The 27,258-nt window shown below is 48.3% G+C and overlaps 1 long non-coding RNA gene across 1 annotated transcript; it reads left to right on the forward strand.

Annotated features, from left to right (window-relative positions):
- The first annotated feature begins 2,145 nt into the window (after nt 1-2,145).
- LOC134019472 (uncharacterized) lies at nt 2,146-26,888 on the forward strand. The gene is made up of 2 exons (XR_009930018.1): nt 2,146-2,518; nt 26,347-26,888. It is a non-coding gene; the product is annotated as an uncharacterized LOC134019472 (long non-coding RNA).
- The last annotated feature ends 370 nt before the right edge of the window (nt 26,889-27,258 follow it).

Consider the following 27,258-nt stretch of genomic DNA (forward strand, 5'->3'; position numbering starts at 1 on the left):
CTGAGTTGTCAGATAGGAAGCTTGATGATGAATTTAGACTCCATCCAAACTCACCTTAGTTAACACGAGGTCCATGTTTAAACAGTCTGGGGGCCCAGAACCTCCATCTCCAGGAGTGAGCAGTCTCAGAGGGGGGGGGGGGGGGGTAGGGGGGGTAGCAGCAGCAGCATGTTACTCATTAACCGGTCTGACAGGAAGTCATGGTGCCTGAGGCAATGCAAGCCAAGCCATTCACCTTCCAATGTGCAGGATTGTATTTCTTCACTGGGCTCGTAGCTGAGAAGAGCAGCAATGAGAGGCAGGTTGAACTTCCAGTGCAGCAACTCAGAGGTTGAGAGGAGATCTCTCCTTAAGAGGAGGTCTCTCCTTGGGATTATCAGCCCACAGTATTGTTACTGGTGATAAACATGCAGTGTTTAAACTCCAGTCTCTGTAGGCGTTGCAAGTGGCGGGAAACTACAGGTTGTATTTGCGCATTTCATCATCGATGAATCGATCCAGAATGACTGGAAGGTGAGGCTGGGCACTGAGGAGCCTTGGAGGGCAGCTGTCTGGAAGGAGGGCCTGGGCACTGAGGAGCCTTGGAGGGCAGCTGTCTGGAAGGTGGGGCTGGGCACTGAGGAGCCTTGTAGGGCAGCTGTCTGGAAGGTGGGGCTGTAGCTCATATAGGATTCTAATTTATTTTATTATTTAGATTATTTATCACATGTTTATTTAGGCTCCTAGGAAATTGTAAAGAGGGGCAGGAACAAATAATTCCAAAGTACCTGTTCTTGTTTATTTGCTGTTCAACTGGCAAATAAACCTGCCTGGGAGCGCTGCCTGGGAGCGCTGCCTGGGAGCGCTGCCTGGGAGCGCTGCCTGGGAGCGCTGCCTGGGAGCGCTGCCTGGGAGCGCTGCCTGGGAGCGCTGCCTGGGAGCGCTGCCTGGGAGCGCTGCCTGGGAGCGCTGCCTGGGAGCGCTGCCTGGGAGCGCTGCCTGGGAGCGCTGCCTGGGAGCGCTGCCTGGGAGCGCTGCCTGGGAGCGCTGCCTGGGAGCGCTGCCTGGGAGCGCTCCCAGGCAGCGCTGCCTGGGAGCGCTGCCTGGGAGCGCTGCCTGGGAGCGCTGCCTGGGAGCGCTGCCTGGGAGCGCTGCCTGGGAGCGCTGCCTGGGAGCGCTGCCTGGGAGCGCTGCCTGGGAGCGCTGCCTGGGAGCGCTGCCTGGGAGTGGTGCCGGATAACCAGGAGGTTGTGCTCTTGTCTGATTCTTTTGATTACTGAGATGTATTTCTCTGCATTAAGCTGAAATACGGTTCACTGTAACACATTCAATCATTGTATTACTCTAACAAATCATATGGTGTACAGAATCCATGTACCTGATCACGTTATAGTGTGTTGTGACCACTAGATGGCAGTGTTGTCTAGGGAAGCAGAGAAACAGAGCAGTTCCTGTCACCCGTCAGTGTTACAGGTCAGTTACACCATCATCATCATCACCATCATCACTACCTTTATCCTCAGCAACGTTATTGTCATAATCATCATCATGGATACAGATAAACACACACACGTACAGAAACACACACAGGAACACAAACACATAGTTGTTTGGGTCTTTGATAAGCACAAGTCTTACTGTGGTGTGTGTGTGTGTGTGTGTGTGTGTGTGTGTGTGTGTGTGTGTGTGTGTGTGTGTGTGTGTGTGTGTGTGTGTGTGAGTGAGGGACCAGTTTAGGGCTAATCAAGCCATTACATTAGCCATTTAGCCGGACTAAGTAGCTGGCTTAGCTAGCTAGCGAGAGATGGCAAAAGTACACACATCCTTCACTCAAGTAGAAGTACATACTCATGTTTAAAAATACTCTGGTAAAAGTTGAAGTACTGACTACACTTTAGTAGTATGTATGGGCTCTGACAAGTAAAAAGTAGCCATTACATTACATGATTATATTTTTCAAACACAATACGACACAAAAAAGTTTAACTTTTGATGCCAGAAAAAAAAAGTATAGTACTTCCCATTTATATAGCTAGCACTACTAACGTACTCCTAATGGCCGCGTTTCCCAGATTTGTTAAGAAGCTACGCGGCCGATATCAGTAGCTACAGCTTGCTAGTTTGCCTGGGAAACTGCAGTCAGCTAATAACCTCTGTATCAGGTGGGCGATCCCTTTAACTAAGGAACACAGGTGACGTGGAGGTACAGCGCGTGTGACGAGAATGGAGTATTTTTCGTTTGAATGTTGACAGCGGGAAGGTACTTTGTGTGTTTTGGTGAACTTCTTTTGAAACGAAAACTCCCAATCCTGATCAGCCAGATGAGAAGGGGTAGATTGATGCTGTGGGCGTCGAACTCGAAGGCGAATATGCAGGATTACCGTGATTTGGACTCGCCGTAATTCACCGGAGAAGTCTGCTTTCCTCACCGGAGAAGTCTTCTTTCCTCACCGGAGAAGTATTCTTTCCTCACCGGAGAAGTCTTCCCTCCAAAGGACGGTACTGGCGAGAACGTCGTCTTGCTCCACGGGAATGGCAGGTAAGCCTCACGTCTCTGGGAAACATCAGGTGCCAGCCTGGTGTTTTCTTTTGTTTTGTGGGGAAAAATAAAACAAAAAACGCGCGGTGTGTTACCACCGTAGTCATCGTAGGGACAGTGCTTGGGAAGTGGTCAGCAACCCACTCAAACGAGCTTAACAGTTCTTATACCCTGGAGGGGAGGGTGGAAGAGAGAGAGAGAAGATTCTGAAGAATCTGAAGTTAAAGGAGGAGAGGGATGTTGGATGTACTCTCAAGCTGACATTGTAGATATTGAGTCTCTTAATTATGTCACCCGCTGTCTGTCTCTCTCACCATCTCTGTCTTTCCTCTTCACTCGGTCTCTCTCTCTCTCTCTCTCTCTCTCTCTATATATCTCAATAAAGTGGGGTCGGTCTTGTACACTGCGCACACACACACACACACTAATTCAAGCAGAGACCTAGACACACACACACACACACAGGACATGTACATCCTAAAGTGCTGAGTGGACTATATGTAGGTTACACACACACACACGCACACACACTGGCCTGCAGCTAAGGCCTCCTTTAATTAGTCCTGGTCCTGCTGATCGATATCTCAGGTCTAATCCCAGTTCAGCCATCACATCAGGAGGCACCTGACTCTGCATGTCTGTGTGGGCGTGTGTCCAGGGGGGGGGGGGAATATTTCTATGGGTGTGTGTGGGCAAGTACACTGGGTTTGTGTGTGTCTGTGAGAGAGAGAGAGAGAGAGAGAGAGAGAGAGAGAGAGAGAGAGAGAGAGAGAGAGAGAGAGAGAGAGAGAGAGAGAGAGAGAGAGAGAGAGAGAGAGAGAGAGAGAGAGAGAGAGAGAGAGTGTAAGAGAGACAGTGAGATTGAGAGTGTGTGTGTGAGACGTGTAGTTTTGCAGTACTACACTCTATTAGGTACATTGGTTCCGTTATTGTTATTTGTTGTAAGGAGACACACCCAGTATCAATAGTGATCAATCCTCAGTCTGCTGTGAGTATGTCTGTGTGTGTGAGAGTGACAGAGAGATGTATTGTACCAGAGTACCTGTGTGTGTGTGAGAGTGACAGAGAGATGTACTGTACCAGAGTACCTGTGTGTGTGTGTGTGTGTGTGTGTGTGTGTGTGTGTGTGTGTGTGTGTGTGTGTGTGTGTGTGTGTGTGTGTGTGTGTGTGTGTGTGTGTGTGTGTGTGTGTGTGTGTGTGAGTGAGTGACAGAGAGATGTACTGTACCAGAGTACCTGTGTGAGTGATTGAGAGATGTAATGTATCAGAGTGTGTGTGTGTGTGTGTGTGTGTGTGTGTGTGACAGAGAAATGTACTGTACCTGTGTGTGTGTGAGTGATTGAGAGATGTACTGTACCAGAGTACCTGTGTGTGTGTGAGTGACAGAGAGATGTACTGTACCAGAGTACCTGTGTGTGTGTGTGTGTGTGTGTGTGTGTGTGTGTGTGTGTGTGTGTGTGTGTGTGTGTGTGTGTGTGTGTGTGTGTGTGTGTGTGTGTGTGTGTGTGTGTGTGTGTGTGTGTGTGTGTGTGTGTGTGTGAGTGAGTGAGTGACAGAGAGATGTACTGTACCAGAGTACCTGTGTGTGTGTGAGTGATTGAGAGATGTACTGTACCAGAGTACCTGTGTGTGTGTGTGTGTGTGAGTGACAGAGAGATGTACTGTACCGGAGTGCCTGTGTGTGTGTGTGCGTGTGTGTGTGTGTGAGATGTACTGTACCCGCCGGCCAGGGAGAGCCCTGGACTTGGGCCAAATGACTTGATTATTAAAGTGTTTCCAGAATTAGAATCCAGTTGTCTCCCCCTACCCTCTGGTCTCTCTTTCTCTGGTCTCTCTCTCCTCCTGGTCTCTCTTTCTCTCTCTCTGGTCTCTCTCTCTATGGTCTCTCCTCCTGGTCTCTTGTCCTGTCCGTCTCTGCCAGAGCAGTGATGTGTGGTGAAATGGAAACAGCCGTGACATTGAGAATAAAGTGGTGGCATCATTATCTGGGTGTTAACGCAGCGCTCATTCAGGACTATCGAGCGATGTATAATTTATCAGATTTCATAAGGCTGATTATTTCAGATTGAGATGGATGTTATGGTCTACTGACCTGTCCTGAGTTGAGAGGAGGAATAAGGATGTCGCTTTCTGTGTCTTTGCTTGCAAGGCATGTGTGTGTGTGTGTGTGACAGAACGCAAGGCGTCTGCCACGTAAATCGGTGGCTCCCGGCCGATTCCATGGAACTGACCAGTCTCGGCAGGTGTGGCGGTGTCCTTCCCTGTTGCCGTGTCTGCCAGTGAGGTGGGGGCAAACCAGGGTGCAGGGCGGGGAAAGTGATTTATGTGTATTCTGAGCACCGGGGGCGGAGAGCGATCCGGGGAGCAGGGGTCCTCAGTGTTTTAAAGAAACTAATGTATGAAGTGATTTTATGGCAGTCCGTGATAAAGACATAATGTATGTGTGAAATGTGTCATGTCAATATGGTGTTAAAGGGGGAAAACCGGGGGAGCACGTTAATTGATTGTGCCGCACGTCACATGGTGTCGCCCAGGTGAATAAAGGTGTGCCGCTCAGCTCAGTCAGGGGCTGGGTGGCAGGAGTCCTATGGGAGTACTTATTATGCACAATAAAGCCTATTTCGTTCATGGAATTCCGTCAGTGTTTGCGTGCCTTCTTCACCTCTGACCGAAACGACCGCTCAGGCTCACTCTCTCACAGTGTGTGTGAAAGGGGGATGTAGAAGGTACACTAAAACCCCCACTCTCACACTCTCTCTCTCTCTCACACACACACACACACACACACACAGTGTGTTTCAGTCCTCATTATTCAAAATGTGTTGATGTGTTATCACCCTCCCTCCCTCCCTCCCCCTCACAAAAACAACTTCAGCAGTTTATGAGAACTTCAGGAATTCTTTATTGATCAGACTTTAAAAGTTGGAGACAGACATGAACCTTGCTTTACTGCAGTCACACACTCACATACACACACACACAAACACACACATACACACTGCCAGAGGCGCATTGTTTCAAAGGTAAATACATGAATCAGCTTTAATATCCATATTTCTCTACATGTATATGAAGTTGGTTCACAGGACCATGCAGCAGGTGTGGACGAGGTCTCTGCCAGGCTGGGCTCAGGGCGGTGAGATCAATGCACAGCTACAGCTGGTTGAAGGGGACCAAATCCATTCAGCATCTGATTTGGTTCCATTTTACCAGCTTTAGCAAAGCATTCTGGGGGATGTAGTTGGATGAGGCGCAGGGTGAAGTGGGATTAGGGGGGGACCTGGAGAAGAGGGGAGACACGTAAACGTAGCTGACCCCCCCCACCACCACCTCCACACACACACACGGAGGGGGGGAGGGAGAGGGAGGGAGGCAGGGGGGAGGGAAGAGGGGTGGGAGAGGGAGGAGAGGGAGGAGAGGGAGGCCTGAATTTGGTTTCTGTCTCCAGGACTGCTGTGTTTAAGACCTTAGTTAGTCAACAGCACTGTGTGTGTGAGTGTGTGTGTGAGTGTGTGTGTGTGTGTGTGTGTGTGAGTGTGTGTGTGCTACAGTAGAAAGTGCTGAGCGTTATTCTAGGAGCAGCTCATCCTGCATCCTGGCCTCAGAATGATACTATCACCTCTCCTGCCTTCACCCCTCCCCCTATCTCTTACCCCCCTCCCCCTATCTCACCCCTTACCCCTGTCTCTCCCCTCTCCTCCCCCTTTCTCTGTGCCACTGTTTCCACTCCTGCATAGCACACCCCCACCACTCTCGTCACACACACACACACTCAGAGAACCATAGTTTCACAGTACCTACTCCAGTCGTTAACCCACAGTCATTAAGTCGTAGGATTCCTCTCCTATTGAGTCAGAAGATTCCAGCAGCGCAGTGATGAAGCTAGCTAACCTGCTACCTGACCTGCAAGCTAACCTGCTAGCTAACATGCTACCTGACCTGCTAGCTAACCTGCTAGCTAACCTGCTACCTGACCTGCTAGCTAACATGCTACCTGACCTGCTACCTGACCTGCTAGCTAGCCTGCTAGATGACCTGTGCTCTGCCTGTCAGCTTTATCTGCTGTGACAGCCTAATTAGCCATGCTAATTAGCTGCTCCCAGCATGTGTGTTTGTGTTGAAGGGCATAGCCCTGCTGGTTTCGTGGCACTGCTGCAGTTTAGCTACAAGCTCCAGCGGTGAGGCCTCTTCCAACAGTGAAGCCTGAGCTTGGCAGTTTTGCTGCTGCCCAGTGGAGGGGCCTGGTGCTGGGAGAGAGTGCAGGGGGGTGCTGCACCCTGGTCCTGACTCAGCACAGCTCCCTCACCTGATTGGTTGATCAGAAGCCCTCCTCCCACCGAGCTCCCTTCAGAATGGTTGACTGACTCGCTCCCTCTCCCTCTCGCTGTTTATAGGGGGACCCTGTAAAGTACACAGTGCATGAGGTACACAGTGCGTGAGGTACACAGTGCGTGAGGTATACAGTGCATGAGGTACACAGTGCATGAGGTACACAGTGCGTGAGGTACACAGTGCGTGAGGTACACAGTGCATAAGGTACACAGTGCGTGAGGTACACAGTGCGTGAGGTACACAGTGCGTGAGGTACACAGTGCATGAGGTACACAGTGCGTGAGGTACACAGTGCGTGAGGTACACAGTGCATGAGGTACACAGTGCATAAGGGGGGGCGGCGGTGGCGGGCGGGGTGGGTCAGCGACCATGTAGAGACAGAAATGGGAGTCAGGTGGCTGAGCGGTTAGGGAATCGGGCTAGTAATCTGAAGGTTGCCAGTTCAATTACCGGCCGTGCCAAATGACATTGTGTCCTTGGGCAAGGCACTTCACCCTACTTGCCTCGGGGGGAATGTCCCTGTACTTACTGTAAGTCGCTCTGGATATTAGCGTCTGCTAAATGACTAAATGTAAATGACACGCCGTCGTGTAAATAAGATAAATAACATAAGGCTATTTAGTTTGTTTAATAAAAGAGCAAGCTATAGACCTGTTTTATAGGAAAGGTAACCTTAAATGACTTATTTTGTGATCGGGCACTATAAAAAAAAATCTCTATAAAAAAAAAGATTTTATTTTCATTTTTATTAACTTGACCTTCCAGGGGGGACGGGGGGACAGGGCGTTGGGGGGGCGGCGCGCCCCCCTAATATAATGGTAGGGGAAACACTGCAGCTGGCTGGACTACTGTAAAGCACTTTTCGCTGGTCTTCCCAAGAAAACCACTGAAAGACTACAGCTCATTCAAAACTCTGCAGTTAGATTATTAACCAAAACTAAAAGGAGAGGACACATTAGTCCTGTCCCAGCTACTTTACACTGTTACCTTCAGAATTGACTTTAAGGTCCTTTTCCTCACATACAAAGCCCTAAACGGACAAGGACCTAATTACATTGCTAACTCTCTGACTAACTACACACCAGCTAGAACCCTGTGATCATCAAATGCAGGCCTATTAGAGGTCACCAGAAGCAGTCAGAAGAAGATTGGTGATGCGGCCTTTGTCAACTACGCCCCAAAACTATGGAACACATTACCCATAAATATTAGGTAAGCAAACACGCCAGACATTTTCAAAAGACAGCTTAAAACCTACCCTTTTACCAAAGCATTTAACTAACTTGATCTCAGAAGGGTTTTATTACCGTATTTCTTCGATTAAACGCGGCAGCGTTTATTACACAATGTTCATTTTTGGTGCGGCGTTTATTCGAGGGCGCCGTTTAATTAGTAAGAGAGATTTAGTGAATTGTAGCTGCAGTGCGGTCATCGACAAACAAAGAATAGACAAGGAGGTCAAACACAAAGCCTGGTGTAAAATTGAAGCCGAGCGTGTGTCTACATTGTGTAGAAATCTGAAGCAGAAAGCCGAAACGTTCTTACACTTAAGCTTTCAAACAGAAAGCTGTGCAGAAAGCTGTGCAGAAAGCACTCACCAGCAGCAACAGATCTGTAGCATGCGAACTTGGGGTTGATGAAAGGCGAATTCACGAGGGACGAAGTGAGCTACCTCGCTATATTGTACACTTGTGATTTACTTGTGTAATAAATACTGTGTTTTAAGTTAAACAAATTAAATAAAGTTTTGGATTTTTTGGGTGCAGCGTTTAATCTAGGGTGGCGTTTATTACACAATGTTCATTTTTGGTGCAGCGTTTATTTGAGGGCGGCGTTTAATCAAAGAAATACTGTATTTCTATTAGTTGTATTATTGTTTTGATTGATTTTTTGGATCCCCGCAAAGACGGCGGCTTGTGTTTTGACTTTTTTATTGCATTTTATTTATATTGGGAAACCACAAAGACTGTGGCTCGAGATACCGCAAAGACTGCGGCTTGTAATCGAAAGTCTTGAGCAACATAGGTTCTGCACTGCTCTGCTAGAGGCCTGAGATTGTGTGTTTTGGATTTGAATTAGTTACATTATATTTTGGCATTTTTATTTATATTGGGAAACCACAAAGACTGTGGCTCGAGATGCCGCAAAGACTGCTGTTTGTGTTCTGGATTACCGCAAAGACTGCGGCCTGTTTTCAGAAGGGTTTTATTACTTATAATATTGTTTTTATTGATTTTATGTAAAGCACTTTGAGCTGCAATTTTTGTATGAAATGTGCTATGTAAATAAAGTCTTATTATTATTATTACACTGGAGACTATGTATTTGGGCCAAGCTGGCACTATGGAAGACATGGAAGAGTAGGCTCTTGGGAGTAGGGTCACTTGACTCGCTCTCTCCCTCCCTATCTGGTCTGGTCTCTCCAGTAGAGATACATTGTAATTATAGTACTTAATCTCCTCAATTTTGATTTTACTTCGGAATGATTTAATCCCCAAAGCCATTTTATTTCTTAACCTTTTAATCTAACGGCAACACCCTTTAAAGAATCAATAGCTATTTAGATCATTTATTTAATTATTTCCTCTCCAATCCTGAGCCCCCTCCCTCCCTCCCTCCCTCCCTCCCTCCCTCCCTCCCTCCCTCCCTCCCTCCCTCCCTCCCTCCCTCTTTATCCATCTGGTCTGGGGCTAGTGGGAGGGAAACTCACCAGTCACCCTGTCCTTCACCAGGACAGTCCTTCCTTGCCACAGGGTTTACAGGGGCTTTCCAGGGTGTGTGTAATCTACATAGTACAGCGGCAACAAATCTAGTTTAGCCGGAGGGGTCAGGAGAACCACTTTTTCAAGCAGTCACAGAAGGCTATCAGGGGGGAGAGAAGGAGGGATCAGGGGGGAGAGAGGGAGGGATCAGGGGGGAGAGAGGGAGGGATCAGGGGGGAGAGAGGGAGGGATCAGGGGGGAGAGAGGGAGGGATCAGGGGGGAGAGAGGGAGGGATCAGGGGGGAGAGAGGGAGGGATCAGGGGGGAGAGAGGGAGGGATCAGGGGGGAGAGAGGGAGGGGTCGGGGGAAGAGAGGGAGGGGTCAGGGAGGAGAGAGGGAGGGGTCGGGGGAAGAGAGGGAGGGGTCAGGAGGGGTCAGGGGGGAGAGAGGGAGGGGTCGGGGGAAGAGAGGGAGTGGTCAGGAGGGATCAGGGGGAGAGAGGGAGGGGTCAGGGGAGAGAGGGAGGGAGGGGTCAGGGGGGAGAGAGGGAGGGGTCAGGGGGGTTGTGTTCGGTTGTCTCAGTGTGTATCAGCAGCTAAAGCTCTCACCAGGTAATTAAATATGCTACTGTGCTGACACACACACGCATGCACGCACACACACACACACATTCAGACTCCCACACACACATACTCACACACATGCTCATGTGCATGGGTTAGGGTTAGGGTTGGAGTAGCCACCCATTGATAAGATGTATCTTTGTATGTAATTGTAATGCACCTGTTCTGATACACTTGACAGCACGGAAAACCCCCCTCTCTCTCCTCCACACCTCCTCCCCCCTCTCTCTCCTCTACACCTCCTCAGCCCTCCCTCTCCACACCTCCTCCCCCCTCCATTTCCACACCTCCTCCCCCCTCCATTTCCACACCTCCTCCCCCCTCCCTCTCCTCTATACCTCCTCCCCCCCCCCCTCTCCACACCTCCTCCCCCCTCCCTCTCCTATACCTCCTCCCCCCCTCCCTCTCCACACCTCCTCATGAAGGAACTGTCCTGGGGGCATTCTACTCTTGGGGGTCAAATAAAGCTATATAATAATAAAGGATCCTGGTACCCAACCCTGGCACCAACACTCTCCTCTCTCCTCTCCTCCTCACTCCTCTCCTCCACTCTCCTCCTCACTCCTCTCCTCCTCACTCCTCTCCTCCACTCTCCTCCTCTCCTCCACTCTCCACTCTCCTCCCCTCTTTCTCCAGTCTGACCATTGTATCCATTAGTAAGCATTTGCTCACTGCACCATTTACTGGAAACTGCTGTCTGTGTATGTGTGTGTGTGTGTGTCTGTGTGTGTGTGGGTCTGTGTGTACTGTATGTGTGTTTGTGTTTCCATACTGTAATCGTAGAAGTGTCACCTACTGTGTTCTGTGGAGGAGAGGAGAGAAGGGGAGAGGAGAGAAGAGGTCTGAACTGCTGATTGTGCTGCTCTGCTCTGTGTTCCTTACATGTATCTCTGCAGTACCACACACACCCTCTCTCACACACACACACCCTCACACACACACTCTCTCTCTCACTCACACTCTCTCATACACACAAACACACACACACATACCCTTACACACACACTCTCTCTCTCACACACTCTCTCTCATACACACAAACACACACACACCCTCACACACACACACTCTCTCTCACACACACTCTCTCATACACACAAACACACACACACACTATTAAAAACACACACACTCTTAAAAACGTACATCTCCACAATTAATACTTACAAAAAAATGTAAATGTAATACCATCACTATCTACACAGTTATCACCATCACTGTCTACACAGTTCTCTCTCTCTCTCTCTGTCTCTCTCTCTCTCTCTCTCTCATTCACACACCGGTCTCTGCTAACACTTGCATGCGCGTGTGTGTGTGAGTACACAGCCGTTGGAACTCTCACTCACAAACACACACTCACACACAAACACACACACACTCTTAAAAACTTACATCTCCACAATTACTACCATCACTATCTCGACAGTTATCACCACCATCATCTCCACAGTTATCACCGCTATCATCTCCACAGTTATCACCGCCATCATCTCCACAGTTATCACCGCTATCATCTCCACAGTTATCACAGCTATCATCTCCACAGTTATCACCGCTATCATCTCCACAGTTATCACCGCTATCATTTCCACAGTTATCACCGCCATCATCTCCACAGTTATCACCGCCATCATCTCCACAGTTATCACCGCCATCATCTCCACAGTTATCACCGCTATCATCTCCACAGTTATCACCACCATCATCTCCACAGTTATCATCTCCACAGTTATCACTACTATCATCTCAACAGTTATCACCGCTATCATCTCCACAGTTATCACCACCATCATCTCCACAGTTATCACCGCCATCATCTCCACAGTTATCACCACCATCATCTCCACAGTTATCATCTCCACAGTTCCTATGGTCGTGTGTGTGAGTGTCTGTGTGTGTGTGTGTGTGTGTGTGTGTGCATCCAGGCATGGCGTTCAGTCCTTCCTGGGATACATACTTCTTTACATTCCACAGTAGCTGTTGTTCGTATGGGCATATAAAGAAGTACGTCACCCAAGCAGGTCCCAGTCTTCATGGAGCTCCTCTCCCCTTCTGCCTCCCCCCACACCAGCCCCACACCAGCCCCACACTGACCCCACACCAGCCCCACACTGACCCCACACCAGCCCCACACTGACCCCACACCAGCCCCACACTGACCCCACACCAGCCCCACACTGACCCCACACCACCCCCACACTGACCCAACACCAGCCCCACACTGACCCCACACTGACCCCACACCACCCCCACACTGACCCAACACCAGCCCCACACTGACCCCACACCAGCCCCACACTGACCCCACACCAGCCCCACACTGACCCCACACCAGCCCCACACTGACCCAACACCAGCCCCACACTGACCCCACACCAGCCCCACACTGACCCCACACCAGCCCCACACTGACCCAACACCAGCCCCACACTGACCCAACACCAGCCCCACACTGACCCCACACCAGCCCCACACTGACCCCACACCAGCCCCACACTGACCACACAATGTCACTAAACACCTAAATAAAACTATAATCCATGCACTCTTCACATATAAAGAGTATAAACTGCAAGTTTGTTAAACATATTTACTATTATTTACATAATTTACAAATCCATCTGTTACCGTCTCTCAAAACACTCACACACACACACACACACACCTTAACCTTGAGTTACGCTCAGGCTGCAGAAGAGGAGAGGGGGAGGAGAGGAAGAAAAAAGTGAAAAATAATATAGAGAGAGAAGGTCTTACCTAGCTACTGGTAGTTAAGGAGAATCCCCCAGCATTCCTCAGGATGATGCACCAAACATGAGGACACCAGTCATACTGGTCCAGGAGAGGTGAAGGGGGTGGAGGAGGAGAGCAGGAGAGCAGGAGGAGGAAGTGCATATCCAGCTATGCTCTTCTACCGGATAATGTCCCAGGTGCTGCCTCTGCAGTTTCTCTCTCTCGCTCTCCCTCTCTCTCCCTAACAGCAACCTTCTCATCTGTTACCCCTCCTCTCTTCCTCAGTTCATATCTCACACTACCTCTTATACTACCTCTCTCTCTCTCTCTCTCTCTCTCTCTCTCTCTCTCTCTCTCTCTCTCTCTCTCTCTCTCTCTGTGTTTCATCGTTTCTCTCTTTCCATCAATAAACTTTTACTCTGATGCTGTCCTGCTCTCCTCCCCTCCTCTCCTTTCTCCCCTCCCTTTTCTCCCATCTCTCCTCCCATCTCTCCTCCCCTCTCCCCCTCCTCTCTCTCGCCTCCCCTCCCATCTCTCCTCCCCTCTCTCTCCACTCTTTCTCTCTCAATTTCTCTCTCTCCTCTCCTTCCTCCTTCCTGTCCCTTCTGATCAATACCAATATATAGGCAAATGCACAAAGGCTGACTCGTGCTTTCAATGAATTAAACCATTGCTAGTGTCAGTCTCCTAATGAAGACCGTGCGGAGGGTCTGTGTGTCTGTGTCTGTCCTTGATCCCACTAGATTTAGATCTGACACTGAGAATGTTTGAAGTGTGATAGAGACAAATGAGAATAAGAGAGAGGATGGGAGGGGCTGAACGAAAGAAGGAGGGTGAGAAACAGAAAACGAGAAAGTGACAGAGATCATAACTGTGTAGTACAGCTCCTACAGAAAGAGAGGGAGAGATCATAACTGTGTAGTACAGCTCCTACAGAAAGTGACAGAGAGATCATAACTGTGTAGTACAGCTCCTACAGAAAGTGACAGAGAGATCATAACTGTGTAGTACAGCTCCTACAGAAAGTGACAGAGAGATCATAACTGTGTAGTACAGCTCCTACAGAAAGTGACAGAGAGATCATAACTGTGTAGTACAGCTCCTACAGAAAGTGACAGAGAGATCATAACTGTGTAGTACAGCTCCTACAGAAAGTGACAGAGAGATCATAACTGTGTAGTACAGCTCCTACAGAAAGAGAGGGAGGGGGTAGTGGGGGGAGGGAGAGAGATGCCTACTAAACAGCTGAATGTCTAATCCTGGCTACTATAGGCCCACCTTGGTTACCTGACACCTTGGACCCTGACAGGAAGCTGTCACAGCGACAGGACAGACAGCTGACTCTCTCTCTCCCCCCCTCTCTCTGTTAGCAGAGTGCCAGCTATAGATAGTCATGGTAGGCCAACCTCCTGACACCTCTCTCTCTCTCTCTCTCTCTCTCTCTCTCTCTCTCTCTCTCTCTCTCTCTCTCTCTCTCTCTCTCTCTCTCTCTCTCTCTCTCTCTCTCTCTCTCTCTCTCTCTCTCTCTCTCTCTGCTGACAGCATCCACCCTGCCTCTCTGGTTTACCCAGAGTGCACCTGTCCCTCTGTGCTCCGTCACTAGCCTCTAAACAACCTTTACACAGCCTACATAGAGCCTCTAAATAACCTATACACAGCCTCTAAATAACCTTTACACAGCCTCTAAATAACCTATACACAGCCTCTAAAGAACACATCCCTATCCTCTAAATAACCTTCACCCAACCTCTATACAGCCACTAAGTAGCCTCCAAATAATCTCTAAACAGTCTCTAAGTATATTGTCACCAGTCACTAAGCAGCCTCTAACAGACACTTTTTACCACCCTCTGATTACCTCTAAACAGCCCTGTAAACCTCCCAACTTGTTTAAATTGAATGAACATTTACATGAAAAGGTTTTAACGTTTAAATGTGTTATGAGAATTGACCTTGGAGTGTTAGTGCACACTCACTCACTCACACACACACACACACACTGGAGGAAGCTAGACTGGAGGCTCACTACCACCTCCCTGACAGCAGAGACGTGTGTGTGTGTAAGAAACCATAAGAAGATCTATTCAGGAAAGCACTGTCAGAATGAACACACACAGTCACACACAGTCTCACACACACACACACACACACACAGTCACACACACAGTCACACACACAGTCACATACTCACCCCATGTAGTGGAGCTGGCGTGTCCATGCAGCGCAGGCTGTCCCACATAGCTGCATCAGCACGAGGAGGAGAGGAAGAGGAGAGGAGGAGGAGCAGGAGTGGAGGAGGAGGAGAGGAAGAGGAGGAGGAGAGGGTCACGAGACGTGTATTCTTTCTCACCGGACCGCAGGAACAAGAGGGGGAACAGAAGAGAGAGAGAGAGAAAGCGAGAGAGCAAGAGAGAGAGAGAGAGGAGCCAGTGGGCTGACAGGAGAGTTGTGGTGGGGAGCAGAGACGAACTGAGGCTGCCCACCTTGTACTGCTCAGGACTCAGGGCTCCAAACTTAGAGAGGGGGGGGGGGGGCGTTCAAAATGCTGACAGGGCTGAAGGACAAACCTGGCAGAGGGAGGGAGGGACATAATGAGAGAGTGACTAAGTGATAAAGTGAGTGAGGACAGAATTAAGGAGGGATAGTGCAGAGAAAAGGAAAGGTGAGAGCAGAGAAAACTCAAAGAAAGAGAGACTGAATTAATAGTACAAACACGTTTAGTGAAAAGAAGAGATATTTGACAAAGAACACCCTCTCCTCACCTCTCTTGTTCTCTCTTCCCCTCACCTATTCTCCTCATCTCTCTTCTCCTCACCTCTCCTCACCTCTTCTCCTCACCTCTCCTCACCTCTTCTCCTCACCTCAGAGAGAAGGGGGAGAGGAGGGGGGAGAGAGGGGGGGAGAGAGAGAGCAGTAGGGTCTTGTGGTCAGAATCCTCCCAGTCTATTTACAGGCTTTACACTGATGAGCTTTAGAACCCCCTCCTCCTTCCCCTCTCCTCCCTCTCCTCCTCCCCCCTCTCCTCCCCCTTTCCTCTCCCTCTCCCTCTCCTCCCCCTCTCCTCTCCCTCTCCTCCCCCAGCTGGCAGCTCTCCCTGTCCTTTTTTAGTGAGGGCAAAAAATAGTCTGGGTCTTAGGGGAGGGGCATGGCCAGGGGCTGGGTGGCCCAGCCCAGATACCTAGCCCAGCCCAGCCCAGCCCAGACACCAAGCCCAGACACCAAGCACAGACACCCAGCACAGCCCAGCCCAGATACCTAGCCCAGCCCAGCCCAGCCCAGACACCAAGCCCAGACACCAAGCCCAGACACCCAGCACAGCCCAGCCCAGATACCTAGCCCAGCCCAGCCCAGACACCAAGCCCAGACACCAAGCCCAGACACCCAGCACAGCCCAGCCCAGATACCTAGCCCAGCCCAGCCCAGCCCAGACACCAAGCCCAGACACCAAGCCCAGACACCCAGCACAGCCCAGCCCAGATACCTAGCCCAGCCCAGCCCAGCCCAGACACCAAGCCCAGACACCAAGCCCAGACACCCAGCACAGCCCAGCCCAGATACCTAGCCCAGCCCAGCCCAGACACCAAGCCCAGACACCAAGCCCAGACACCCAGCACAGCCCAGCCCAAACACCTAGCCCAGCCCAGCCTAGTGTATATTTAGCAGAGGCCCAAATAAAGAGAGTGGCTGTCTACTCTCCACCCTGAAGCCTCTAGCTTACTCACCAGCCTCTAGCCCCCAGCCTCCTGCCCCCAGCCTCCAGTCCCTAGCTTACTCACTAGCCTCCACCCTGGATAGAGAGAGAGAGATCTCAAGTGAGATAAATACTGTATGTGTTTGGAGAGGTGGGAAGGGGTGGAGAGCGCAGAGAGGAGGGGGAGAGGGGGAGGGGGAGAGGACAGGAGGAGGAGAGATGGGAAAAGAAAAGGATATTGATTTCCACCTTAAAGAGGCAATCTCCCCCTTTCACAAGCTCCTGGGAGGCTTGTAGGTGTGTGTGTGTTTGACTCTTAATGATGAACACAGCACTTCTGTCCTAGTGTGGTACGCTCATGTGACAGTCTACGAGGACACACACACACCTACACTCACACACACTCACACACACCTACACACACACACCTACACTATTCTACAAAGACCATTAACTAATATATATTATTATTTATTATTATTAAATATTATTCATTAAATTTGCTATATTATTAGCTGTTTATTAGCTGTTTCTGAACTAGTTTAGCAGCTACTAATGCACACTTCACCATTTTATCAGACCTGTGTAATGTTTAGGTACTGCTTCATGCTACTTCATGCTGTGTAATGTTTAGGTACTGCTTCATGCTGCTTCATGCTGTGTAATGTTTAGGTACTGCTTCATGCTGCTTCATGCTGTGTAATGTTTAGGTACTGCTTCATGCTGCTTCATGCAATGTAATGTTTAGGTACTGCTTCATGCTGCTTCATGCTGTGTCATGTTTAGGTTCTGCTTCATGCTGCTTCATGCTGTGTGTGTGTTTTCATGCTGCTTCATTCTGTGAAATGTTTAGGTACTGCTTCATGCTGCTTCATGCTGCGACAAGGCGAAGCTCAGTCTCTACTTCCAGTGACGGACAACTTGAGCAGAACCTTTCTTCTCAGGGGCCCCAGGTTTGTCTATGACGGCCCCTCTTAACCCCAAGGTTATGTTCACTGAGTCTGTACATTCTCTCTCTCTCTCTCTCTCTCTCTCTCGCTCTCTCTCTCTCGCTCTCTCTCGCTCTCGCTCTCTCTTTCTCTCTCCCCCCCCATCTCATCATTACTGATGTTCAAATTCCCACTTATGTTGGCAAACAACAATAAAGTTAAATCACAGTGAGTTTCAATTATCATTATAGTCATGGAGATTCTAACTGCCTTAACACTGCCATTCTGGGGGGAGAGGGGAGGAAGGGGGAGGGGAAGGGAAAGGAGGAGAGGAGGGAGGGAGAGGAGGAGGAAGGTGGAGGGGAAGGGAGAGGGAGGGAGACGGGAGGGGAGGGAGAGAGCTGGGAGTTGTCTGGTGCTTTATGTAGAGGACAAAAGGGGGAGACATGGAGAGCGAGAGCAGGAGAGGGAGAGGGAGGGAGAGAGGTGTTAAAGTAGATCTCTAATGTGATGTAGCTATATATAAACTGTATGTGTGTTATTTGTGTGTGTGTGGGGGGGATGTATCTCTGTGTAAAGGTGTTTGTGTGATGTATTTTGGTGCTGGCAGTTCTGATTTATCACCCACCATTTGTTCAAAGTTCTGGAATTAGTAGAGCGCTCCGCATGATGCAAACACCACACTTATGAGGTGTACAGTGAACATGTGTGTGTGTGTTCTGATCTCATTAAGTAGTTGTGTGTGTGACAAGACCTGCTGTCTCAAGAGGAAGTCCTCTTGAGTTAGAAGCGAATAAGTCGTGGTGGTGGGGGGGGGGGAGTTCAACACACTCACTACACACACTCTCTCTCTCACACACACACACACTACACAACACACACTCACTCACTACACACACAAACACACACTCTCACACACAAACACACACACTCTCTCTCTCTCTCTTGCTCTCGCTCTCTCTCTCTCTCTCTCTCTCTCTCTCTCTCTCTCTCTCTCTCTCTCTCTCTCTCTCTCTCTCTCTCTCTCTCTCTCTCTCTCTCTCTCTCTCTCTCTCTCTCTCTCTCTCTCTCTCTCGTTCAGGGTGATTTATGGGAGACTCCTCCTTGTATGAAACACAACCTGCTCTCCTGCTGCACCAGTGCGTGTGTGTGTGTGTGTGTTAATTTAAACCAGTTCCTTTATAGTTGTCCTCAAAATACTTCTGAAAGACTGTGATGGCATCCTGGTGTGTTCTGCAGTATTTACTTACTAGTAATGAACACGCTACCAACACGCTACACACATGCTACACACACACGCTTCTAACACGCTACACACACGCTTCCAACACGCCACACACACGCTTCTAACACGCTACACACACGCTTCTAACACGCTACACACACGCTTCTAACACGCTACACACACGCTTCTAACACGCTACACACACGCTTCTAACACGCTACACACACGCTTCTAACACGATACACACACGCTTCTAACACGCTACACACGCTTCTAACACGCTACACACATGCTTCTAACACGCTACACACATGCTTCTAACACGCTACACACACGCTGTGTTAAACACGTGTTACTGCCACAGTACTAAGGGTGACTAAGCATATCAAACCGATAAGACTTACAGTCTTTAGTACTGTTAGGTGCTGCTGGGGTTACTTTCCTGTATCTCACTCTGAACACTACCTGTCTCTCACTCTGAACACTACCTGTCTCTCTCTCTCTCTCTCTGAACTCTCTCTGTCTCTGTCTCTGAGTTCAGTTTTTCAGTTCAGAATGCTTTATTGGCATGACAGTTCGGGTTGAGCAGTATTGCCAAAGCAGTCCATATTGAATGGATATTTTAACATATATATCATAACATTTTACAAGGAGTCTAACAATAATAATATGGCAAAATAACAGTAACATAGTAAGTTGGGGACTGTAGAAAGGTTACAGATAAATGCATATTATAGTAAGATATAGAAAGGTTTTAACAGTCATACAAGGTTGATTCACTGTCCCTCAGGTTGTGACATTTAGATACATATCTAGGGGCAAGGCTTGCAGTAGGCCCTTCGCCCAGAGATATCCTTAATTTCTCATTTATGTCAAGTTCTGTGTAGTTTACAATTAACTGGTTACATTTTTCCAGATATTGATCTCTTATACTTTCATACTTGTAACACTTAAGTAGGAAATGTTTTTCTGTTACAATTTCCCCTGATGTACAGTGCGATTGTGGGGGGTTTTCTTTGAATATTTAATATATTTCGACAGAAGTCAGCATGTAGAGTCTCTATTGGGTACTTTTCCCAATTGTTTAAGTCTAGATGGCTGAGTGGGCCCCATATCTCACTTCCGTAGAGAGCAATAGGCTTGATGATGCTGTCGAATATTTTACACCAGATATTAATTGGGATGGTTATTTTATAAAATCTTTGTTTTATTGCATAGAAAGCTCTACGAGCTTTTTCTTTAAGTGCATTTACTGCCAAGCGGAAGCTACCAGAGGCTGTCATTTGTAGGCCTAGGTATGTATAACTCATTGTGTGTTCTATAGTTTTGTTTCCCAGTGTGAATATGTGCCTCTTTTCCTGACATTTGGGATTTTTTTGTATGACCATGATTTCTTTTTTTGTATTGACTTCCATGGCCCAATTTTGGCAGTATTCTTCCAGTAAGGCCAGTTGCTGTTGTAGCCCTTCTTTTGCGGGTGACATCAGAACCAGATCATCTGCGTAAAACAGGGATTTGATTTCTGTGTCATGGAGAGGGAGGCTGGGTGCAGTTGATTGTTCGAGGGTCTCTGCTAGTTGATTGATAAAGATATTAAATAGAGTGGGGCTTAGGTTACAACCCTGGCGGACACCCCTCTTTTGAGAGAAAGAATTTGTGTGTTGGTTTCCAATTGTAATACTGCATTCGTTGCCTGAGTACATAGATTTGATTATGTCAAATGTCTTCCCTCCAATGCCACATTGGAGGAGTATGTAGTAGAGTCCCTCATGCCAGATGGAATCAAAGGCTTTTCGAAAGTCCACAAAACAGGTAAATATTTTGCTATTTTTCGTTTGGTGTACATTTTTTTCAATTAGTGTATGTAGGGTGTAAATGTGGTCCGTGGTGCGATATTTTGGAAGGAACCAAATTTGATTTTTGCTGAGTGTACTGTGTTCATTAAGGAAGTTTAGAATTCTGTTGTTTAAGATACTACAGAATAGCTTCCCCAGGTTACTGCTCACACAGATACCTCTGTAGTTGTTGGGGTCACATTTGTCTCCACTCTTATAAATAGGTGTTATAATGCCTTGATTCCAGATGCTAGGAAAGTGTCCAGACTTGAGTATTATATTGAATAACTTGAGTACTCCTGTCTGCATTTCTAGAGAGCTACTTTTAAGCATTTCATTTCTAATGCGGTCGGGACCACAGGCCTTTTTGGCTTTCAGGGACTGGATCTTTGTTACCAATTCTTCCTTTGTAATCGGGAAATCAAGTGGGTTTTGGTTGTTCTTAATGGTTGCTTCTAGTTTTCTTAGTTGTTTGATTGTTAGGTTTTGGTTTTGGTTCATACTTGCTAGTGGGATTTCTTTGTATAGGCTTTCAAAGTGTTTTTTCCAGATTTCCCCATTTTGGATAGGTGGTACCACTGCTCTTGAGGTGTTCATGTTATTCCACCTTTCCCAGAATTGGTTTTGGTCAATTGACTGTTCTATATCATTAAGGGTTTTATACATATAATTGAGCTTTTTCTTTTTAATAGTTTGTTTATATTGTTTGAGTATTTCGCCAGGGCTGCCCTTTGTCACCGATTCTGTTCATAACTTATATGGACAGAATTTCTAGGCGCAGCCAGGGCGTTGAGGGGGTCCGGTTTGGGGACCTCAGGATCGGGTCGCTGCTTTTTGCGGATGATGTGGTCCTGTTGGCTTCATCGGGCCGTGACCTCCAGCTCTCACTGGAGCGGTTCGCAACCGAATGCGAAGCGGCTGGGATGGGAATCAGCACCTCCAAATCTGAGGCCATGGTTATCGACCGGAAAAAGGTGGAGTGCAATCTCCGGGTCGGGGAGGAGATCTTGTCCCAAGCGGAGGAGTTCAAGTATCTCGGGGTCTTGTTCACGAGTGAGGGAAGGATGGAGCGCGAGATCGACAGGCGGATCGGTGCGGCGTCCGCAGTGATGCGGGCTCTGCATCGGTCCGTTGTGGTGAAGAAGGAGCTGAGTCGAAAGGCGAAGCTCTCTATTTACCAGTCGATCTACGTTCCTACCCTCACCTATGGTCACGAACTGTGGGTAGTGACCGAAAGAACGAGATCGCGAATACAAGCGGCCGAAATGACACAGTGGATGTGCCTTGTGCACAGTGGATGGGGAGGGGGAGGGGGGTGAGGGGTGAGGGGTGTCTTGTGCACAGTGGATGGGGAGGGGGAGGGGGGTGTCTTGTGCACAGTGGATGGGGAGGGGGAGGGGGGTGTCTTGTGCACAGTGGATGGGGAGGGGGGTGAGGGGTGTCTTGTGCACAGTGGATGGGGAGGGGGGTGAGGGGTGTCTTGTGCACAGTGGATGGGGAGGGGGAGGGGGGTGTCTTGTGCACAGTGGATGGGGAGGGGGAGGGGGGTGTCTTGTGCACAGTGGATGGGGAGGGGGGTGAGGGGTGTCTTGTGCACAGTGGATGGGGAGGGGGAGGGGGGTGTCTTGTGCACAGTGGATGGGGAGGGGGAGGGGGGTGAGGGGTGTCTTGTGCACAGTGGATGGGGAGGGGGAGGGGGGTGTCTTGTGCACAGTGGATGGGGAGGGGGAGGGGGGTGTCTTGTGCACAGTGGATGGGGAGGGGGGTGTCTTGTGCACAGTGGATGGGGAGGGGGAGGGGGGTGAGGGGTGTCTTGTGCACAGTGGATGGGGAGGGGGGTGTCTTGTGCACAGTGGATGGGGAGGGGGAGGGGGGTGAGGGGTGTCTTGTGCACAGTGGATGGGGAGGGGGGTGTCTTGTGCACAGTGGATGGGGAGGGGGGTGAGGGGTGAGGGGTGTTTTTTTTTTTTGTCTGGTTTGATGGGGAAATAAGTGTGTGGATTTTACAAGTGAAATGATTTTGTCTTAATAAGAAATGTTTGGTGTGGGGAAACTGCTTGGTTGGCTGGCAGTTCTAACTGCCCAATAAAGGTATCTTTAAAAGTCAAAAAGTCTCTCTCTCTGAACACTACCTCTTATACTACCTCTCTCTCTCTCTCTCTCTCTCTCTCTCTCTCAACACTACCTGTCTCTCTCTGAACATCTCACCCCCCCTGCACTGCAGCAAGGTCGCCACACAACGGATTACTGATTACGCTGAACATACATTTCTCTCCCTCACTCCATACTCCCTCCCCCTGGTTTCCCCTCCTCTGTAACCAGGAGACTTCCCCTCAGGCTCTGGGAACCACCAGCTGCCTGATGAGGGAGTTAGCACCTTGACATCAGTGGTACAGGCTCTCTGAGGTCTGAAGGTCATAACTGCTAGTGAACATCGAAGAACAAAGAGGCCGTACAGCCGAGTGGTTAACCATGCAGACACAACCACTACAGGCAGGACATGTTAACCATGCAGACACAACCACTACAGACAGGACATGTTAACCATGCAGACACAACCACTACAGGCAGGACATGTTAACCATGCAGACACAACCACTACAGACAGGACATGTTAACCATACAGACACAACCACTACAGGCAGGGCATGTATGTATGTGTGTTTCTGTGTGTGTGGATGTGTGTATGAATGTGTGTGTGTGTGTGTGTGTGTACTTAAACCCTGAAGGACAAGCTGCTCTTTGACAGGTTTCATTGCCTGAGTGATGTCATCAACCCTTTCCATTTAATCTTTGTTTGTCTTTGCACATTTCTCCCCCTCTCCCTCTCTCTTTACCTCTCTCCCCCTCTATCCCTCCCTATCTTTCTTTCTCCCTCTCCCTCTATTTCTCTCTCCCTCCCTCCATGACCTCTGCATGGGTTTCTTACTGGCTTTTCTCAGTAGGGGCAGAGAGGGAAATCCCACAATCCCTCTCTCCTGGGTTGGGAGGTGAGTGAGGGAGTGAGGGAGTGAGGGAGGGAATGAGGGAATGAGGGAGGGAGGGAGGGAGGTGAGTGAGGTGAGTGAGGTGAGGGAGGTGAGGGAGGGGAGGGAGGGAGGGAGGGAGGGAAGGAGAGAGGGATGGATTGAAGGAGAGAGGGATGGATTGAAGGAGAGAGGGATGGAAGTAAGGAGAGAGGGATGGATGGAAGTAAGGAGAGAGGGATGGAGGGAGAGAGGGATGGAGTGATAGAGGGATGGATGGAAGGAGAGAGGGATGGAGGGATAGAGGGGTGGAGTGATAGAGGGATGGATGGAAGGAGAGAGGGATGGAGGGATAGAGGGGTGGAGTGATAGAGGGATGGATGGAAGGAGAGAGGGATGGAGGGAGAGAGGGATGGAGGGAGAGAGGGATGGAGGGGTGTATTGGTTGTTAGCTGAGCGTCCTTCAGAAGGTGTTTTCTCCTCTGAGTCAGCAGATCCAGCTGGGAGGCGTACACATCCAGCTGGGAGGCGTACACATCCAGCTGGGAGGCGGAGGGTTAATGGAGTCTGCTCATGTAGACACTTTTACCGACCAGGGTACACACGCATACACATACACACACATATAAACACACGCGCACACAAACATAGATACATGTACTCTCTCTCATACACACACACACACACACACACACACACACACAAGAACAGCAGTGATCAGCTAAAACATGAGTGTCCCCTCCGTCAGGGGTGTGTGAGGTAAGGGTGCCTAAACAGGACAATAAGGACTAAAAGCACATGAATCACAGGCTGCTGTCTCCAAACATACAGATGGCACATTCTCTTAATGAAATTATAAAGCGGCTCCTCCACTAATTACATCAGCACAAGGTTACAGCCACTTTGCTGACAGACAGGTTGACAGACAGGCAGGCAGACAGACAGGTGGGCAACAAACTGTATCTGTAGGAATTTGTATGTGTTAGTGTGTGTGTCCTCTTCCCTGGCCTGGTAAGTGAATACGCTATAAAAGGAAAGAGTGTTATCAGCCCTGTCTGTGTGCATGTGTGTTTATTTATTGTATATATGTGTATTGATGAATGTGTGTGTGTGTATGTGCATTTATGAATTTGTGAGTGTCTGTGTATGTATATGTGTTAGTGTGAATGTGTATTTTGTATTTCAGATTCAGTATATTTGAGACATTTACCTTAACACTTTACTTTATTGACTCAGCTTAACACTGAGGGCCTCATGTACTAACGCTTTTGCGCCCACTTCAGGCGTATTTGTTTCGCAACGTGCGTGTAAAAGCATGGCGAGGTATGTACAAACATGCCACACTGAGGTTTTCAGTTCCTTGTCGCGGGAGGGGAAGGGGGATTCACGGGAGGGTCAAGGTGAAAGTGGGAGTTTCCCATAAAGAGATGGGAGGGGATGTGTAAAGTGCGCCTAATTATGTATTCCGTGGTATGTACAAAAAACGCCAGTTTAAGCGCGCCTCTATTTTGCGGTGAAAATTCTGCGCCTCTTAAAAGCAGGTGTAAACCAGAATGCGGGTTTCCTCGCATATGCCTCCTGGTGAAATGACAGCAGTAATCCTAGCAAGACGAAGACATAGGCCAAGGAGACGAGCTGAAAGGATTTTTGCCACAAGGATCACATTTTCATTTGAGTGAACACAAAATCATTACACGTTACAGATTAAAGCAGCCATGCAATATTACAGTTAATGGAATTTGTACATTTATGTTACATTTATTCATTTAGCAGACACTTTTATCCAAAGCGACTTCCAAGAGAGAGCTTTACAAAAGTGCATAGGTCAATGATCATAAACAACGAGATAGCCCCAAAACATTGCGAGTAGCCAAAACATGAAGCATACATTGTGAAAAGCAAATAAGTGCCAATGGGAAGAAACATAAGAGCATGTCGTTAAACAAGTTACAATTAAGCGACATGAACCTCAAAAAGTGCAAGAGTGTACCTGTACGAATTTGTAATTTAGGTCCAGATGGCATTTTTTTTGTGTCGGTGTGGATTTCCGGACCTTGTATAATATTTAAATCCGCTGTTACCTCATGAACAAGCACATCAATTTCGTCATCACTAAATCTTTGTTTTCGCTGTTTTGACTTTGGTGGCTGATCCATGATAGAGAGAAGGAGGCCCATTCAATTTCACATTTAAATGCTCGCAATTTACGGTATAGTGGGCGGAGAAAGTAGTATCACAGCGTGCGTTATCTGTGGGTTGTCCATGGCGCTGATAAGGTTTGCAAATGTGTGTACATGAGAGCCACAGTGTTTGTGTGTTTCTATAGTGTGTTTCTGCATTGTGTGTGTTTCTATAGTGTTTCTGCAATGTGTGTGTGTTTCTGCAGTGTGTTTCTGCAGTGTGTGTATGTTTCTGCAGTGTGGGTGTGTTTCTATAGTGTGTTTCTGCAGCGTGTGTGTTTCTATAGTGTGTTCCTGCAGTGTGTGTGTGTGTGTATTTCTGTTGAGTTGCCAAGAAACAGTCCTGACTCCTGGCTGCTGCTCGGATCACGATCCAACAAAACCAGAATTACCAGGACCAGGGTTAGAACCAGGATCAGGACCAGGGTTAGAACCAGGATCAGGACCAGGGTTAGAAACAGCTTTCATCATCAGAGTGGTGGTGGTGCTGCTGACTCTGCTGACGTCCAACACTGCCCTCTATCTGTACTTTAAGGTACTGTCGTTGGTTCATGTCACATTTCTCCGGGTTTTCCCCTTTTCCTGAGTCTCTTGTGTTGTGTCTCTTCAGACCCCCAGGAAGCCTGTAGAGAGGGGGAGCATGCAGCTGGACTCCCTGCATTCCAGTGCTGAAGCTGGGCCAGGAGAGGAGAGAGCAGCCCAGGGGATGGAGCAGGAGGAGAGTGCTGTCTAGACGCTGATCTGAGGTCTGTCATGGAGTCCCTGCCAATGGAGACTAACAGCACTGGGAGAAGCTGGTCTGATCCTGGATCTGGGTCTTTGGACCAGTTCCACCAGGATTTCTTTAATATCGCCAACATTATATCCATCATGGAGAGTAATCACAATGATGATCAATGTATTATCATTTTCTTATTTTGTTTATATTAGCTGTAGTTTGATCCTTGACCTCTTGACATTGATAATTAGTTTAAGATGACTTAACATGCAATCTTGTGTGGTGGTATTTCAGTGTTTTGTATTTTTATATTGTTTATATATTATATTAGTTTTCACCTCTCACTCTCTTACTGCCACTGATTGTAGTTGTTTATAGGAAAGAGATGATGAATCTCAGTCTCATTATATTACTAATAAAGTTACAATCAAGGAGTGGGCTGAGTTTTTTCTGACTGACCAATCAGTCATTTATTAATTACCACCCTAACTCATCCCACAGTTTTTGTACTATGTAGACATGAAAGGTGTCAGGATGTCATCTCATTCTGTGTAGCGTTGAAATTACTTTGTAGAAGTTTCTGGTTTAGGAAATATTTCTGTTTCTGGGGCGAAAAGTACAACCGGAGCTAGCTAGCTAGACACTGCTAGCATATGACATCACAAAATGTCTTACATTAACAACAATGTTGATTTGTTTTTTTACACAAATATCTGTACTTTCTACTTCTTACATTTTCAAGCCAGGCTTGTTACTTTAGTTTTAATCTGTATTTGGAGGCAAAGTCAATATATTTTCTTGTTT

This window comes from Osmerus eperlanus, chromosome 4, assembly GCF_963692335.1.
Source record: "Osmerus eperlanus chromosome 4, fOsmEpe2.1, whole genome shotgun sequence".
NCBI classification, from domain to species: Eukaryota; Metazoa; Chordata; class Actinopteri; order Osmeriformes; family Osmeridae; genus Osmerus; species Osmerus eperlanus.